At 46.3% G+C, this 19,501-nt stretch overlaps 1 protein-coding gene across 18 annotated transcripts in view; it reads right to left on the bottom strand.

Annotated features, from left to right (window-relative positions):
* The window catches only part of PAX2 (paired box 2), a 96,617-nt gene that overhangs the window by 25,936 nt on the left and 51,180 nt on the right, over positions 1-19,501 (bottom strand).

The raw sequence follows: 19,501 nt of genomic DNA, 5'->3' as shown, positions 1-19,501 counted from the left end.
GGGCTGAGGAAGCCTGGAATGAAGAAAGGGCTCTCTTACAGCTTGGAAGGGAGTCAGCCTCTCTTGGAGCTCCCCAGTCCCAGTAGCAGTTATAGCTTTCATGTCATTTCCTTCTTATCTGATCTTGTCCTGTTATACCCCAGATGTGTCTTTCATCCCCCTTAGATAACAGGAATGATCCTGTTTCTTATTCCGTGTTTCACCAGGGACAAGTCTCTCCCTGTGGAGCATCTGTTCCATCCTAAATACGTTGGTTTCTGTTAAGAGCTCTGTCCCATTCTCCTACATGTAGCTCGTGATTTATCACAACCCATAACTCTGTTATAAAACTCCCTCCAAAATGAGAAGAATCTTTGTCAGTGCCCCTTTCTATCCAAAATGAATTATTGTATTACAAAACCTAGTCCTACTCAGTGGGAATCGACCTTCCTGGTATTCCTTTGTTCTTACTAGGAAAAAAAAGCGCTTATTTTTCTGGTAGAAGCATCCCCAGAAGTGCATCTCTGTCCGTGTAATATCCCTCTGACAGTCCGGTCTCCCTGCACTGCCTCCTGCTGTGTTCCAGGTGTGTCTTTCTCTGTTGTGCTTTCCCACGGCTCTTACAGCCCACTCATTCCCTTAGAGGTGAGTCCATTATAAATGCCCTGCCTCATCCAAACTGAATCGTTGTCTGTGATAAACCATCTTATCACCCACCTGTTTTGGTTTTGTGTTGGGTGTGGTGGTTTGGTTTTTGTTGGTTTATTTTTTTTTTTCCCTGTTATCCCCCAAGTCAAATGAGGTGCATTTATCTCAGTTATAACCCCTTTTTATTTTAAGTGAGTTTCCTGCTATTAGCATCTGTCACATCCAAGGTGAGTCTGTCTGCTATAACCTCCTGTCCCAGCTGAAGTGAATCTTCCTTTGTCATAATCTCTCATCTCATCTCAGGCAAGTCTGCTCATTATAATCTTCTCCAACCGTGCTGAGTATCTTTCTGCTGTCACCTTTTAGCCTAACTTTGGTGAGACTGGCTATAATCCTGTCTCATCCATGCTCATGTACCTCCATACCTGAATCTCCACCTACTGTGCTTCATCAGGCACAAGTTTGATGGTGTGATAATCACCCCGTCTAACCTAAGATCAGGTTCTCCCTCTTGTGCTGCAGTTACCTCCCTGCTTACTCACTTCTGTTCCTCATACTTCAGCCTTCTTGGTGGCTTCCAATCTGTGAAACTCAGAAACTTAATGCCTGTTAAGAAACTGGTTGAGTGATCTGTATAGACCTTTACCCTCCCCCGTGCAATTGCGAGGTGGTCGTGGGCAGCCGATGCTCCCGGGAGCCTGGAGTGGCATTCACTGTGCAACAGCCACAACCATGACAATCCGCAGCTTCATCTTTTAGTTCATGAATGGTGCCAAGATGAGTATTTTCCTGGCACAGTTAATGCCCAACTGGTGGCCTAGAGTTATAACTGAGCCTGCTGCCTTCTGGCTATGAGATATATCCGTTTATAGGTGATTATACGATATGATATAATCAATAGTACATTATATACAGTAACGTAGTACAGTACCACTTGCAAGACCATAGAAAGTATTACATATTGATTTGTCCCAGCCAGCAGCCTTCCCTTGAGTAGCCTCTTCTCTCTTTTTTTTTCACTCCTAGCCAGAGCAGGGCTGTTTACTGGCACTGATCCCTGGCATTTTGTCCTCTCCTCAGGCTTATTTGCACAAGGGAAAATTCTCAAGTTCCTGAAAGCTGGAGTTCATGACACATTTGACTACAAGAAAACAAAGCAAAGATCAGGCTTGGTGGACTGTACACTGCACACTGCAGTTTTTGTGTTCTAGATGGACTAGGCTGTTATTACAGGGGGTGGCTTTCAGGAGGACTAGGGTAGCTCAAGGCTCATGCTTCCAGTTCCAGTAGGTATTTCTGTCTGGTCCTCCCTGTAGAAAACTGGCACGCAACTCCTGGGTCCAAGCTTGGGGAAAAAAAAACAATGTGTGTTCCTGTATCAGCATTTGTCTCAACCTGTCTGCAGCCTGTGAAGCTGTTTGCCTTTCAGGATTTTTCCACGTGTGTCAGTCAGTGTGTGTGACTGTGCACACCATGATGCTAATACACATGGGTGCTTTTGCTGGAGATCATTATTCTGGTATTCTTTAGATTCTGCATCACTGTACAGGTCTGAGCAGCCATTTGTCTGTGGTGACTGGTTTAGGCTGTATTTGATTTTCAAGGATGGCAGCCCTACACTATGTGTGGTGTTTGGTGTGAGTGGACAGGTGTTCGTGTATATGGTAAAACTTCCATTGATTGTCATTAAACTGGATTTTACCCTTAGTGAGTTGCCCTGCATGGTTGCACAGACTAGTGCACACATGCACATGTGTTTGCAGCTCATGTCTGCCTGCAGACACGCATGTCTCCCATGTGTGCACAGGCCATGCCTTTGTGTGAAGCGGCTCAAACCACAGCTTTCCCAAGTTGCTGTAGGAGTCTCTTTTCCTTCATTTATTCAGAGGCCCTTCAGATCTTGACAAATCTGTCACTCTAAATTTGCGAGAGATTATGGTGCTCTCTCCCTAGCATGGAGAGAGGTGATATATGATATCTGCTGCCCCTATTGATTGCCTGATCTGGTGGCAGAGGGCTGGCGAAATGAACTTGAAATGAACATCATGCCTCAACTCATTGTGCGTATAATACACTACTTAATCCCACATTTTTCAGCCGCTATGGAATTCAATTGATCAATCATGTCCCTCTGATAGTACTGTTTTAGGGGTTATTGCTGCTCTGCTCACTGACCTTTTTATTTATTTATTTATTTGTGTCAGCATGTGTGTGTGTGTGCGCTCACGTAACTGCGTATATGCATTTAGGAAACTCAGGACCAGCTGATAAGAAAGGACCTGTATAATCAGTGGAAAATGAAAGAAAAGGATGATGGGAGGAAAAAGGGAAGGAACAGGGTTAGATAAGAAATCAGAATGATCAAAGCAAGCAAATAGATAGGGAGAGGCGGAAAAGTTGTAAGGAGAAAGGCAATGCTTTAGCTGAGGTGGGAGTTGTGGACATGGGGCACAGAGAGGCACTCTGCCATGGCCTAAGCTTTAAATCTACAAAAGAAAACAAACTTTAGACACAGGCCTGTAGGCTACCTGCAGGTGGACTTTGTGTAGACAGCTTGCAGTACGATTGGACTTAATAATGGTAAGGCACCCAAATCCCAAACGTCACAGAGCAATAATATGAGCTGTGCATATGGATTTTACTTTTGAAGCAGAGAAGGTTTCACAGAGATGATCCTGAAAGACAGATTTATATGTTTGTGTTGATAATGCTGAGACATTCACCGTCATGGATCATTATATTTTCTTCAAAACCAAAAGACTGTAAATCCCCTGTGTTTGTTTTCTGATGTCAAAACCCACAGAGGATGGGTTTTCATTTTTTCCCTGAAACTGTGAGGGACAGACACTTATACCTGGTCTTAGATCAAGATCAAAGCTGCAATTCTCACCTAAGTGTATGACTCTGTGAGTTCGACTAAGCCTCAAATATTGTAATACACAAAGTATGGGAGCTGAAAACTGCATGGATATGAGCAAAGGTGGCAGTAAGGAGCAGAGACGACTTTGGGGAAGAGATGGGGACCGTCGGAAAACTGTGGGTGAAAGTGAAGGGAGGGCTCATGGGGAAAATTTGGGTTGGGAAAGACAAGCAGATCTCATGAAGAATGGCAATGTGGTGGGCAACAGTCACTTCAACTGATGGAGAACAGTTCAAGGAGTAAAAGCTTAAGGGATGGGGGTTTGCCAAGAAAGTGGCTCTTGGAAGGGGCACTGTGGTGAAGCAAGGCTTCAGCTGCAGGGTGAGTCTGGGGATGCCACCTCGGTAACTGCGCCAGCTGTGCCTGTAGGAACATCATCGCCTTTCCCAGTTCCCTTTCTGCTGGCGGTAGAAACTCTGTGGTACTGTGACACAGGGACACCTCTCTCTTAAATAAGAAGGATCTTAACAAACAGCTTGAGAGGTGAACCATGGCCTCGGTCACTGTGTCCCTCACAAGAGCGCACAGTTGCTGTCAGCCTGATCAGGACTGGCCTTGCACATGTGACAGGAAACATCTCTCCTCTCGAGGGGCTGCCGAGGCAGCGCACACAGCCACTGTTCAGCATAAACCTTCGACACGAGACACAGAAATGCTCCACGAGTGTCACAGAAGTATCCTGACAGATAACAAGGAAATGCTGTGCAGAGGACACAGGAACAACCTTAACTACATCTGACACAGGGAATATGCCCATTAAATAGCTCCAAAACAAAGAGACATTCCCAGGTCTGGAAGTCACAAAGACACCGTCATGTACAAGTAGCATAAAGCAGAGTAATGCAGTTACTTAGCTGGCTACTGGTGACACAGAGTACCCGTGCGCAGGGTGGGAAGGGGCCATCTCAACAAATAATTCAGAAGTATTGCTGACATAGGAAGACCTTTACGCACAGAAACACGTAGGAAGGTCATGAGAAGCTGTGCAGCTGGCACACAAACATGAAGATACTGTTTCCTTTTGGGGTGGGGGCTATTACCCCGTGACAAGTGTGCCTGAGGGCCCCCCCGATCTCAGCTGGAGCTTCGCAGCATTACCAATAAAAATCACAGTCATCATAAAAGTGAATGTGACTGGCATGAGAACTGCCAGCCAGGTGACACAGCAGAACCCATCTAATTGTCAAAGCCTCCAAGGGAAACGCATCTGTCTAATGCAGTGGTGCTGAGCCAGCTGCTGAAATGTGCCAGCAAGGCCACCATGTCCTCTCCTGCAGCCTGCTTTGTCACCGTCCCCACTGGGGTGCTTCACTCAGAGCAGCCCTGTCCCACCCTCTGGGTACTCACGGCTCCGTGTGCTGCCCTTGCCCAAGTCAGCCCTTGTGTTAAGACTGCTCTTTCCCTTTATCCGATTTCCCTTCTCTTTTTTCCCCCTCTGATGTGTTCCGGTGTCCCCGCGCAGCCCGGGCTGTCAGGCAGCTCTCCCGGAGGTCCCGGGGGGCCTCTCCCCGCACTGCCAGTTGTTGCAGTTTCAAACTCAATTGTTCTCCTCGGTACTGAGGCAAATGGAGTCATTAATTACCTTCTATCGGCTGGGCCGAGTTCAGAACGCGATCGATAGCCGGTGCTTGTCATTCATGGCAGCCAGCACTGCACAGACCCTCACACTGCGTTTGGCGTGGGTCCAGGATGGAGCCCACCACTGCCAGACCTGGGCTTCAGACCCTGGCATGGAGCTCCTGCTGCAAATAGTGGACCTCCTGCATCTGCTTCTGAGCCGATCCCCAGCCAAGGGAGAGATCAAGGACAAAGACTTCAGCTGAGAGAGCAGATCACACGTTTTCACAGGGTCAGAAGTGTCTGGTATTGGTGTCCTGGTCTGCACAAGCTGACCCAGTCTGGATATCATGATGTTTCTAGAGACTCTATTTGCATCCTCAATGGTTACTAAACTGATGCTGTGCTCCCCACAGCAGGGACAAGGGCAAGGACTGGCAGCCCTAATCTGGTGATGTTTTTCCCTGTGTAACTTTCTTGCCCTCTTCAGTAGGGTTTGGAAAAGGAAGGGTGTAAAATTTACAGGCATTTTACATCTCCTTCCAGAAGAATTTTTGCAGCCTTTTGGGCAGTGTGAGAGGAGTCATCTCTAGATGGGTCAGTTCTGTATTGCAGCATGTAGCAGTGCTGCATGAATTGTCGGGGCTTTGATTGCGATAACTGAACTGGTGGGAGGAAAGGGGAACCTTAGATTCAGTGGAAAGGATCCCAGGTGAGTGCAGGATAGAGATGACAGAGCAAGGAAGGGGCTGGAAATACTCAACAGTGCATAGAGAAGAAATGTTACCAGGGATCTACACTGTGATAGTGAAAGAAGGTATGGTGCAAGTTCAGGTTATGTATAGTATGCTGCAGAAACAGGGATATTGGGAGATGAGTGCTGGAGGAATATCACCTCACAGAAGTGTATCAGCCTTTGTGAACTCTGCAGTTCTTCAGATTCCTGTGTCCATTTCCCTCAAGGGAATCCACAGGCCTGAATCTGAGTATGCAAATTGATGGTACTGTGCTGGTCCATGTGCCTCTGTAATTTAAGTGTGTCAGTGACACATAAATTGTGTGTATTTGTTACTTACATGCTCAGGCGCAGAGCAGAAAGGCTCAGAAACAAAGGGATTTTATGTTTCAAGATGTGGATATAGCTCAGATGAGGAATTGTTGAGCAAGGAAGGCTGCTCATGCAGGGAAGCGAGCGTGCCTGACTGAGGATGAGCGAGATGTGAGCTGGTGCCTGGCAGCTGGGGGGCTGCAGAGCCTTCCACACAGGGGTTATGAATGACAGAGCACCTCAGATGGAGCAAGGCTGGGCAGTGCAGCTTTAATGCAGGGCTTACATGAGCAAAATGGCAATGCTCAATGAGAATGTAAATGAAATGAATTGTGTGTGCAAGTGTGTAATGAAGTGTGTACTCAGATCTGTCTTGGATTATCATGGGAGCATGCAAATGTGCATTTAAAGAAGTAAGTGTGTGTATGCGTATGAAAATCATATGTATTTACTACAGCATCTAAGTGTATGATTGCAAATTCAGCCCAGAGCATCTGGGAAACTAAGTCTATACAGACTTAGGTTTGTGCATTAGGTAGTAATAATCAGCACATCCAGCCATACTGAATACACCAGTAAAGGCCTTTCTGGTTGTTAAGCCGGAAACAGCTGCCTCACATGTGTGTCCAACATGTACTACAGCTTGTGCAGGTGTGGAGATGAGGCATGTTAGCCTGGGTAGTCAAAATTGGCAGCTTCTGTGTGAGCAGTCACTACAGCTTTGTGACCTTTAAGTGTGCTGGACGTGAGGGGACATACCCTGTGCTCAGTCAAGTTGTTGCAAATCCACAATTCTTTTACCTCAGAAGAGGCACTGGGGGTTTATACCATTGTAATGAGGGACAGAGTGTGGGTCCAACATCTTTTACTAGCACTATGAGTCTTGACTGTTAGCCAGATAGAAATGCAGCTGTCCCCAGGACCCAGTACACTCCCTTTGTTTAGGCTGGCGGAATAGCAAGTAGAACTGTCACACAGCAGGTCAGATTCTCTAGGGCAGGGATGTCAAACTCATTTTCACCGGGGGCCAGATCAGCCTTGTGGTTGCCTTCAAAGGGCCAAATGTAATTTTAGGACTGTCTTACGTTTGGCCCTTTGAAGGCAACCGCAAGGCTGATGTGGCCCCTGGTGAAAACGAGTTTGACACCCCTGCTCTAATCAGCGTAAATCTGCAAGTCTCTTGCATTCAATGGTTATACTGATTTACACATCCTGAAATTTACTGGAAGGTTTATCCTGATTTATGCTCTTGTGGTGTCCACAACATTGACTTCAGTGCAGAACCCTCGGGGAGAGCTGCTGCCACTATGCTGTTCCCTCTGCCAGGGCAGAAGATGTTCTCAGCATCATTGGCATGACTTAGCTCCCTCCTCTCATCTTCCTACGCCCATTTGTTGGGGAGCTACTTCTTGGCAGGATCCCTTTGGTGAGCACATAAAAAGGGCGGCTTTTGTTAGCTCCAAAGGACAGCAGCAATGCAAAAAATTACATCGCATGCAGCCCTAACTATGCTTGTTTAGAGAAACTGCTTGCATTTATGAAGTCTTTGGTGCGGAAAGCAGGGTTGCAAATGACTGCATCAGAGCGACAGTAAAGGCCATTAATTTCCTGTTATGTTTTCCTGTGTTGGGGGCTTTATTAATTTAATTTTACACTGTCGAACAACAGCGAGCGCTGACACCGCCACACTCAGAGGGTTTTTTTTTCTCAAGCAGTGCTTTGCCTGACATGCAAATCAACGCTGCTTTCAGGACCGCTAGAGATGAGGGAGCACCCAGCTGCGCTGTCCACCTCCAGCCCCATCTCCCAGTTTCTGGGAGATCCCCAAGGTTCCAGTGGAGCGCACTGGCACCTGAGAGGCCACTGGCACTAGGACTCAGCAGATCTGCATCAGGCCATGGACACCTCTAATGCACAGTCTAGAAAATCCGAATTCCTCTTTAGCCTGCTGGGTTCCATTGGCTTGGTCCCCCACTAACATGCCACTTAATACCTCCTTTCCTTCCATTTCCCTTGCTCTAGACTCTCCCTACCTTTCATTCCACCATATTTCCATATTTCTCCCTCATGCACACTCTACCTTAACCTGGCAAGTCAAAGAAGGCTGTGCCTGCCCCTGAGGCAGATGCTAGTGAATCATGTTATTGGAAGCTCTTCTGAGTCAGCACTAAACCAGTGCTCAAGCAGAGTGTTTTCAGAGCTGCCATTTTTGATGTGCCATAAAACAAAGGCTCCAATCACTCAGAGTCATTAAAATTCCCATGGCATTTTTTGCAAGAGTGCAGACATTAACCTGGCTGTCCTGAACAAAATCCAGCCTGAGTGATTACCCACAGCATATCTTAATTCTCCTGTGGTTTCATTTGGACATGGCACAGCAAAATTTCACTGTTGTTGTATTGTTCAACATCTGCCATGGTCCACCCAAGAGTCAGCTACATTTCAGTAGTAAATGAGATCTTAAGAATGGGAAGGTTAATAAACAATATATAATACAGGATGGATAACTGCAAAATGCCATGCAATGAAAGAGCTACAGGCTTGCAATATGCAGCAATCTGTGTGGTATGTCACCATGCAAACTCCTTTTTTTTTAATGCTGATTCTTATAATAACTATAAATCATTACTAAAGTAATTTGGAATCTCTCTGCATGAGCTCATGTAAAGGCCTTTATTGGTATATGAAGGAGCCTATAGTGATATGACATACATGACTGTAATGTTTCAAATTGTAAGAGGTAGTCCCCAAACAAGAAGGGGCCCAGTCGTGGGTAGCAATCAGTTTCACAAACAAGAGAGGGCTGTGCAGAGAAAAGCCGTAAGTATCTTTGAGAATCAGCTAGTGAGGTATTTTTTTTAATTTGCTGGGATTTAGTAAAGTTGTTCCAAACTCTAGGATAGTTTTGATCTGCTTGCAAGGTCAACTCTTCTGTTCGAGGCCTCTCTCTTCCCACACTAGATACCAAAAGCCAAAGCAAAAAAACCCCAACAACTCCTTTGGGAAACCAAGCGTGGAAGTGTACCTGACCTTCCTAACAGCCTTTTCTAAAGCATCTAAGAGAGGACTAGAAGGCAGTCAAGACTTGATGGACATTTCATACACAATAACCACCTCATTAAGGTTTAATCAGATGCCTGCAAACCTGTTATGATGCATATCCCCTAGCTTAAAAGCAGAATAACACCTCTGAGCCCTCATAAAAGGCAGAGCCAGTGAGAGAAAGAAATCCTGACCTACTCCACATCCAAATAGAAACAGCAATACCCATGACCTAGCTCCTGTTCCAGCACTGTGTTCCTGTGTGTTTTCCTGGAGCTGTTGACCAGTGTGGGAGGAGGACTTTGTTCTTTGAACCTGACGGGATGTAAGCAGCAGGATGCTTGGCTGGTTGAAGGAAAAACCAAAGGAGAAATGTAGACCTAGGCATTATTTTTAGGCCTCTTGACAAAACTCTGACATTTTAAAGGGCCCTAAAATGGACATGAGTTGTATCTGACACCTATTCAAAGTGTCCTTTATTTTATCTGAATGATGCATGAAAAAAATCACCTTCAAAGAATTACGGATGTCTCCTCTTGTCTCAATAGATAGATATCTGTAGCTACTTCTCTGAGGCCATCTGCTATTAACAAAGTTGCCTTCCGTAGGCATGGTCTTAGAGTTTCGCCTAGCCTGTGCAGGCCCGCACAAAATGCTGTTTGTTTCAAGGCTTGCTTGGCAGCCACAGAGGTAGCTGAAGGAAAACCAGTACTCTCTGAAAAAGTTTTAAAATATTCACAAACTTCATTTTTCTTCAGTGCAATTTCTTGTGGCAAAATTAAGCACTGTTTTTTTTTTTTCTCTCTCTCTCTCCACTCGAGTCACCTCCCTGCCCCTCATCTATCCAGGCAGGATTGTCATGGGCTAATCACCTGCTGAGATCTTGTTGCTTCCCTCTGGGATCCAGTGAAACAAGGCTGGAGGATCTGATGCTATCACTTGGGGAAGCAAAGAGCTCCTGCTTTCCTTCCAAACAACAGCAGCCCCCATTTTAGGAGGAGGAGGGGCTTCTATCTGGCCCTAACTGAGTACAAGGTGCTTAGTGTTTTCCTTTAGCACAAGACGACATGCCTCTATAGGAATGATTTACATCTACGAAGAGCAAGCGATGCTTAACATTACATTGATGTAGACTTGGGAGTGCAGAGGTAGCCGAATTAGGAGCTAATTGGTGCACTGGGGATTGACTGTCGGGCCCCCCTGGCTGCTGGGATGTGATCAGAAAGGGAGAGGGAGAGAAAGAAAGGGAGAGAGCGGGAGCCGTCCTCTGCTGACGACTCTGCAAAGGTTGGGATTCCTGAGGCCGCTGCTGTCTGGTGCTGTCAAGGTCAGCAGGTTCAGGTTCACTGAACGGTCAGGATGGTTTGAATTACTGGCAGTGCCTGCCGATGCCTCTGCTGATCGTGATCTGTCTTCCAGCACCGGCTGCGGGATGCTGCTCCCCGGCCATGTGCTGTGCATGGCGTGGGGCACTGGGAATGTCAGAGAGGCAGATCCTCTTGTTTAGAGGACAAGTTTTTAGGAAGATTTAAGGAGCCAAGGCAATGCCAAAGAAGGGCACACACTCTACACGCTAAGCACATGGAGACCAGGCTTCCAAAAACAGCATTTCTGCTCTGTTTTACCTGGAGAACTGCTCCCTGCAAGCTTCTGCCTTTCATGAAAGTTGGGAGAACGGCTTGAACAGGGCCCATCAAACCCTTATGGGGTGAAAAACTTCTTGGTGAAGATTTCTGTCTAATTTTATGTAGGTAGAATTCTTAGTGAGAAAAGACTAACATACAAGTCTTTATGTAAAGCACACTGCTAGGTCATTTTCTCCTCAAACACATGTAGGTGTGTGACCAGGTTAAAGGGCAGGGTAGCCAGGTGTGTTCCTGCAAGGCTGTCTGCAGAGAGCACCAGAAGATGCTCAGAAAGCTGCCTGCCAGTGTGCACTCCAGCAGCCAGCCTTCAGCCACTGAAGGGGACCTCAGCCGGGCAGATGAGGAGCAGCCGTGTCTGCAGGGCTGTGAGTGTGCACAGGCAGGCTGCTGGTGTCACAGACATGTGCCTGGGGTGACATCAGTGAGCGGCTGAGTCCCTGCGTGTGTGTGTCTACTGTACACACGTGCTGTCCAAGTATCCATAACAGCAGTGGTAGCTGAAATAAGCATGTGAGAAAGAGCATGTCAGGAGAGAGCAATAAAGGGAATCAGAAGAGGACTGGGGGCTGTGTGGAAGTAGTGTCCAGTGTTTGGCAAGAACATCTCCACAGGCATCACTGACTGGCTTTCAGAGGAGCTGCACTACAGAGGAATCTGGTCCTCTCAGTTCATAAGCTAGAGTGCTTATTTTTGCTTCTTATCCTGAGGTTTGTCTTGTACCTGTGTGAGTCAGTTAGCAGTCAGCTACGTCTGCCTCTAGCAATGTATACGCAGCTTTCGTACTCATACCTCTGCATCTGCCTACCACATGCATTTCTACACCTGGAGGAAACTCAGGATAATGCTGAGAATTGAACTGCAAGGGGCTGCCCAGACCTGGTGCCATACCTGATGCCTCTTGCACAGCACTTTCAGTGCTCACCAAGACATGAAGGAGATCAAGGTTAATGTCATGCAGTCTCTCCTGTAAAAGGGAAGCCCTCATCTCTTCTAAGCTCAGCACAGATATTCTAAGCAGGTTCTCTGTGTGTTGTGGTCCCTCTGCATTAGGAAGTATGTTGCGCCTACCATCACCTCTGCTCTTGGCTCCTCTCCCAGTTCCCTCTTCCACTGCAGAGCAATGGGCTGTGGCAAGAAGGGTCAGGGACAGTGCCCAGTATCGTGCTGGTTTACATTAATGAGATACACATAGTGTAATCCAGCAATGGAGTCAGCTCTACAAAAGGAGGTAATAGCAGGCTGCCATGAACAGAGCAGCTCAGGTAATTGGTTTATCTATCTAGAAGCAGTAGTAGCAATCTCTGCACAGACAGAGTAGCAGTAAAGTCTCTTCCTTAAGGCTATTTCCTTTGTCTTTTCAATTGCTTGCACATCCATGTGAGATAGAGAGAGAGAGAGGGGAAGAGAGAGAGAGCTAGAGAGAGAGAGGGAGAAATGTTAATTTGTGAATTAATGGCTTTTCTCAGCGGAATTGTAAATTCAAATGTCACCTCACAGGGTGACACTACGCTGCTGAAGAAGCAATGATAAGATCCCCCCCATCCCCATGCCGACATATACCCATGCCCCTCCCCTCCCTGAAAGATAGCTATGGAGTGGAACATGCTACTTTTAATTTGCAATAACACCACAGCAGAGGGATGCAAGAATGACTGCTTTCTGACCCTCCCTTCCACAACAAGCTGGGCCACATCTTTCCCATTCCACCTCTACCTCTTTCCACCCCCTCTTCAACCCCTCCCATTTTTAAACTGAGTCCGAGACAACACATTATCTCAACTCCCCCCAACCCAAACTAATAAAAGGATGAGCTAAGGGAGGGCTCTTTAGAATGGATGCCTCTGCAACCCTCTCCTCTCCTGCAATAATCAGGTGAATTAATGACCCTGAAGTTAAAGTGAGCGCTGATACTCAGGCGTTGTGCAGCGTAGGGGAGAAAGCCTTCATTGTTTTCGAGCAGGAGGCGGGCAGCAGCAAGGGAGATTCATGGATGGAGATTGAATATGCAATTTTCTTTCACCTTGCCAAGAGCTGCCCCTGGGCTGTGCCTGGCCTAAATTTTTTTTTTCTCTTGCCATCTCTGCCTTATCCGGCCCTCCCACCTCCCTTCCATTCTTTCCAGAAAATTACCTTCAAAATTGATTTCCACTTTTACAAACAAATATAATGGGAACATGAGGGGGGAAAAAAAATCTTGGGCTGTGATGAATTAGGGCTGTCAGGTGCTTCCAAGTCTCCTTTGTTTTTGTTTTACTGCCCGTTAGGTTCTTTGTTTTTCCAGCAACTGGGAATTGTGCCCCTGCCCACGCAGTCCCTATGGTCCATGGCTACCATCACAGGATATGTCCATCACCTGATGTCTCATCACTGTGTTATCCCTGCTCTCCATCACTGTGATGCAAACAGCCACTGTTAACAGACTGCCCCTGCCCTTCACACCACGATGCAAGTGATCTCCTCGTGGAGACACTGCTTGTCCCACACGGACAGTGACCTGGCTCCTACAGCCACAGTACAGGTCCCTTGATTTGCCTGATCTTCTTCACCCTGCTCCTCCCATTCTCCTTTGCCTTATTCAGCTGATTCTTGATGGAGGTTTACCAGCCCTCCCTGTTCTGATAGATCAGCCTGGGTTATCGGCATGTCACTTTGTTGTGCCTCAGTGACATGTCACCTTCAGTCCATAGCTGTACTGCCCTTATGTCTCATTGCTGTGTCATGTGACCCCAAACAGTGCCATCCCTGTCTCCCCCTGTTATGGCACCCCCATCCACTGTTACACCAGTTGCCAACAACCATCTAAAATACCATTTGCCTGCACATTGCCAGCTTTTCCTGATCTCTCTTGGAGTTTATTCTGTCATCCACTGTACATTAATCTGGGATTCTCATGGGTCTAGGCACCATGCTCCCTCTGGCTCCCATATACTTTACGTCCACAAACAATGTAAGTCACCCCCCTGAATGTGGGCAGACCCAGTGTACAACTCATCTGGAGTGGACAAGGAGCTCCAGGGAGAGACAGGCACCAGCAGAGTGAGGGAGCAGCCTCTGCGGTGGTGGACACGAGCAGGCAGAGACACTGGGAGGACTTGTAGCTGCTGACACATTACCTGCAACAGCACCTCCCAGGAATGAATCAAAAAGTGGAAGGAGATCTAACCACAGACTAGGTACCCATAAGTAAACAGTCAGACTAGCACACATTCACGGCACTCACACAAACTTCAAGAAAAACTCTATGCATAAGACTCACAAAACAGCCATTAACATTTAAAGACACAAGAACGCAAACTGGGACACAAGAAGGTACTAATGCAGGTGCATGTCAATTAGATGTAATTTCTGAATAAACAAATAACTTACAAAAATATACATACACTAGCTAAATGAAAACCTGGAACTCAACGCAATTTCCTTAAGTTCACATGTACAAAATTAAATTATGTAAACAAATACAAACTATTTACATAAATAAACAGCCTTCACACAGGCAAGAACAACCAATATATATATACAGCATACACACAAATATATAACCCCAATGCAAATACACATCTGTACAAACTATATACAGAAGTGCACAGCACCAACAGGCTACATATTCATATCCAGCAACCACAAAGATACAGTGAAACTCCAAGTATGTAACAACACATACACACAGAATATACATACAAATATACAACATTCACATATATGCTCAAAATGTGAGTACAAATACCTGTCATTCACAGAAGTACATAGCACTAATACTGAGCTGTATGTGCCCAGATATCGGTATGATCCACAGTATGCATTCTCCTATTAGGCAACATTATACATGGCTTAACATACACATTTTTCCAGGTGTCCATAGGCATGCACAAAAATACGGGTCCAGCCTGCCACTCACTCCAGTACATAAGCACAGATAAGTAGAAACCAGTGATCCTAACACAGAAATACAAAAAACCAAACAGGCGAGCATTCCTAGAGACACAAATACACAAGCAGAGATGCACACAAATACAGCTGAAGCCAGACCAGCTTGTCTTCAGATAGTACCAAACCCTGCCAAACTCAGCAGCACTATAAGGTTTAGAAGCAGAGCATTCTGTCCAAACTGCTCTCTGTGATGTAAGCTGTTAACCCTCCCTTACCTGAAGTCCTCCTGAGCAAGACGTACCCCCAAAACTCCCAGGGTGTGTGCAGACACACACACACACACAGACACAGTTTCTCTTGCTTACAGACTGACCTCCAGATTTGTGGTGCAACAGCCCACATTTCTAACAGTGCTGTGCTGCTTATGCATTGTCCTCTACTTTATCCAGTTTTCCCCTCCTCTCCTTTTCCACACATACTCTCCCTTTTCTGACCATCCTCCTGCAGTTAATTTAGAGAGGTGCAGGATGAGTAGCAGGTGCCTTTCTTATGTCCTCCTAGGAGTCTCACCAGCCAAAGACCCCCAGGAGGGAGATGTGGGTGGCTGCTGAGAATAAACTCCCTCTTCAATTTACATTTTCATCTAGAATGGGGGTGTTGCCTACACTTATGCGTATAGACACAATGAGCCTGGAGGTCCCCCATAGCCATTGCTGTTTGCAGTAATACAGCATCACTGCAAGCCAACAGCCACACTGCATGAAACAACACAGTCCCAGGGAAAGCAGAAGACACTGTGTGAGCATGAAACACTCCAGAAAGTGCTCACTCCATGTGCAGAGCCATAAACTGCTGGGTGCACACCCCACAACTGTGTGTGATGGTTGGAACATAGGGTTAGCACCTGAGGCCATGTAACTGCATGTGCCTCCAGCGTCAGTGCCTCCAGTGTTAAGACTATTGCCGACCTGCAGTTAAGCAATTGCATAGAATAATGCAAACACATCAGCTGTGGTGACAAGAAATCACAGCAGGAAACAAAGCAGACACACCACAGACAGAGGTGCTTGTTGTGTCACCTGGGGGGATCCAAACACACTCTGTTGTCTTCAACAACACAACAGTTTTTGGAGAACAGAAATACACCTCATATTCCCAGAGATGAACATACTTCAGGTGCTGTGATACAGTCTAGTGGAATGATTCACTCATACTCTTTGCAAATGTATGAAGGCAGCATAGGAAAACAAATGTATTTCCCTACAGGACAGTTAAGGGCTAGACCTATCTGCACTAGTACAGCATTGGGAAAGCATCATCATACTGCAGAGGACAGCATAAGCATGCTGCATGTCCTGAAACCACCCCAGTATGCTGTGGAACAACATGGTCATACCTTGTGAAAACACACAATTCTCAACATAGCCGTATTGACTTCACTTTCATGGCCAGGTGACAGTCTGTTGTCAGTCAACACATTACATCAGCTGCAGTAACAACTATATGAGTTGAAATGACAGCACAGTACAGCCTGCACCGATGTGCCAACAGTTACTGCATTGAAACAACCTTACGGCATGTGATGATGCAGACAAACCACCAGAAACAAATCACAGTCACCTCTGCGAAGAGTGTAATGGCCTTGAGTGGGATGGGGCAGCACAGCAAGCAGTGAAACAGTTCATCTTATCACTAGTGTCACAAGCCCCCAACCTACAGTATCACAGTTACAACAACATGATAACCACAGCCACACTGCCTGCAAACACATATTGATACCACTGACAATGACACAAAGTCACCTGAAATGTCACAGCTATGTCTCCTAAATTATATCATCCTTGCCATGCTGAACAACACAAATGGGATCGTATTTGCAGCGGCACACTCAGCTGCTGTGTATCTGCTCAAAAGCTCAGACCTTCTTATACACATTACGTATCTCTCTTCTCTGTGTTACTTTCCACTTAAACAATTAACTTCCAAATTTTCTTCAAGAGAGTCTTTGTCCTGGGGCAGTATCTAAAAAAACAGCTTTCAGGACTGGAACTCTTGCAGATGTCCCTGCCTCACCCGAAGAAGGCGTTTCTACTTTCCCAGTAGGAAGATGAGATCATGGCCAGACAGAAAAATCCCCAAGCTGAACACAGTCAAAACCCTGCCCTGCAGAGTCCTCCCATTTGGAGTAAAGGAAGTGAAAACCACCTGTAACAGAAGCGGTGCTTCTCAGTAGAGAGTGTCATGGTAAAATCATTATGCGTGCAGCACCAGAGACAGTGATGCTGCCCATCCTGCAGGCATAGGACCACAGTGCAAATGCTCTGCTGCTGGTAGGCAGCACCCTGTTCTGCGTAGCTCAACCTCCTTGTGAAGTTGGTGAACTGCCTGCACTGATACAGCTAACACTCTTTGGAAAACACCACCAGGCCTGCCAAAATATTGGTGACCCTTTACTGTCTCCCTGCACTGACACAGCCCTGCATTTCTTACTTCAATGTAAATCACTCTAATCATCAAAATGACAGGTGAAGAGGGGAAAGGAGGAACTTCTGTCTTCTCAGGTTTGCTCCTCTATCTCTTCTGAGGATTCCTTTACTGCAAACAGCCTGAGTATTATTGCCATTTACAGTAGAATTCACTCTGTCCTCTCCCACAAACCTACTGCTGATATTAGCACTGATCATACTAACAAGCCTGTGTGTTTTATTACTACTGATACTAATGATACTGGACACATTACGTTTGGTTCTGCCAATAACAGGCTGCAGATATGATCCCTGCTAATGCCAATAATACTGGGGGATATTATCTCTGCCATTGTCAGCACTGCAGATATTATTGCCAGTAATGCTGTCAAATACTACAGATATCGTCAGGGACCAAGATTAATAATGCTGAGTGTTACAGCACCAGCCTTACTGGAAGACAAATCCTAAATGAGAATTTGGGTCTATAGAGGAAGTCTGTTTGTGGCCTCCTATGAAGAGAAAGAGCTGTCTCTAATAAGAGTGGTTTTTTTGGAAGACCCCAAAAGTTTCACCTAGCTGGGGATGCCATGGTATGCAAGATGTCTATCTATCTATCCATCCTTCCCTTTCTCCCCATCTCTCCCTTTTTTTCCTTATACAGTGCTCAAGATACAGTATGAGTGATACTAATTTTTGTTACTGCCTCTGGTCACACCAATTCTCTTCCTTTTAGCTATCAGTCGGGAGGTTATGGAAAACCAGAAATATTTGCATATTATTTTTCCCCTTTATAGGACAACATTAGGACCATGAAGAGCTAGGAATTACTGCAAGACCCTCAGTGGTCTTGAGAAAGTTGTCACATGCTGCAGGGCCACTTCTGCCTATAGAAGATTGTGGGTGTAAGTGGTAAGGAAGATCAGAGGGAAATTACAGCAACACTGGGAGTGCCCATAGACTGTGAGAAATGGCACACACTGTGCTAGACAAGTGGTGGTGAACTTTTTTAGCCAAATTATTTTAAAAATCGTAGGAGACCAACTCTCTGCTTGGCCTAATCTGTCATGAAAGTCAGCGGGTTTACAATCACTGGTCAAAAGCTGAAACAGAAGGAATACGTGGACTTAACGGGGCAAATCCCTGACCATCCTGCCTAGGCACTCACCTGAGGAAGACACAGTGAGTTTTGGGGAAAGACTTGTGATCTGACAGTTCCTTGTTGTGACTAGTGGACACTCAGAGCTATGGCCCTGCTAGCTCTCTCAATGCTATAGTCTTCCCAGGCCACCCTTGCAGTTGCAACCAACATATTTGCTAGGTTGAGATTTCTCTGCTTCCCTCCAACTCTCGATGAGTGACACTCCTGGCTGTCAGCGTCCGTCACTGAGCCCACCTCATGCATCTGTCTGACTCCTTCTGTCCAACTCAGGAGTTCTGCTACATCATCTTGACACATAATTATCTCTCCTCTTCTTAATCATCTGTGCTACTGTCTAATGCAGGCACCAGCTGCAGCAAGGAGGACCTGGGGGAGGGGGTGTGCTCAGATAGAGGGTCCTCTATATCTCTCCCACCCTGTTCCCCCAGCCAGCACAGAGGTTGCTAACAAGGTTTTCAGAACCGGGGATTCAAGAGCAGCTTGGTACTTCCCCCTTTCTGCCGAACTGCATTCCTCACAGAGGAATCCTTGCAGCACAGCTGGTCCAACAGAGCGGAAAGAAAGCGAGAGCAGTGCTGCTGCTTCTGTCTCCTCTAGGGAAGAGCCACCCCAAAATGCTGGGAAAGTAGATGTGCAATGGGAGCTCATAAGGGCTTTTCAATGTGAGAATAAACCCTGCAGTTAAGAAACTGCAACAAAACAGTGCTCAGAAGCTCTGGAGAATACTGAGAAGATGTATGCATCCAGCATGAGCATGAAAGAAATACTTGCACTGGATTTCTTACCAGGCTTTCCTAATCCCCAGGGGAGATTGGCCAGGAGTGAGTGCACGTCACTGTGCAAAACCTCCCCTTGGACCCAACCTTGCAAAGGGATGATGTCTTTCAGCATTTCTTAAGGACCACGTGAGCCCAGATAACTCAGCTCTTGGCTAGGAGTGTTCAACAGCTGACAGGGGGTCCCATGTGGGGTTTATATGGGACAGGAGTACGACATCTCCCTGCAGCAGGTATCTGGGACAGCAGGCTGAAGGCTTTTTTCCAAAGCAGTTGCGTCTGTGTCATGTAATTGCCACCTAAAACTCTGAGAGCTAAAGACAAGCGATGTTTCCAGGATTGTCTGGTACCTTTTCGATTCCTAGTATCACATGTAGGCTCTTGGCCAACA

The sequence above is a fragment of the Columba livia genome, chromosome 6 (assembly GCF_036013475.1).
Source record: "Columba livia isolate bColLiv1 breed racing homer chromosome 6, bColLiv1.pat.W.v2, whole genome shotgun sequence".
Classification (NCBI taxonomy): domain Eukaryota; kingdom Metazoa; phylum Chordata; class Aves; order Columbiformes; family Columbidae; genus Columba; species Columba livia.
This window is presented reverse-complemented; position numbering and strand designations above follow the sequence as displayed.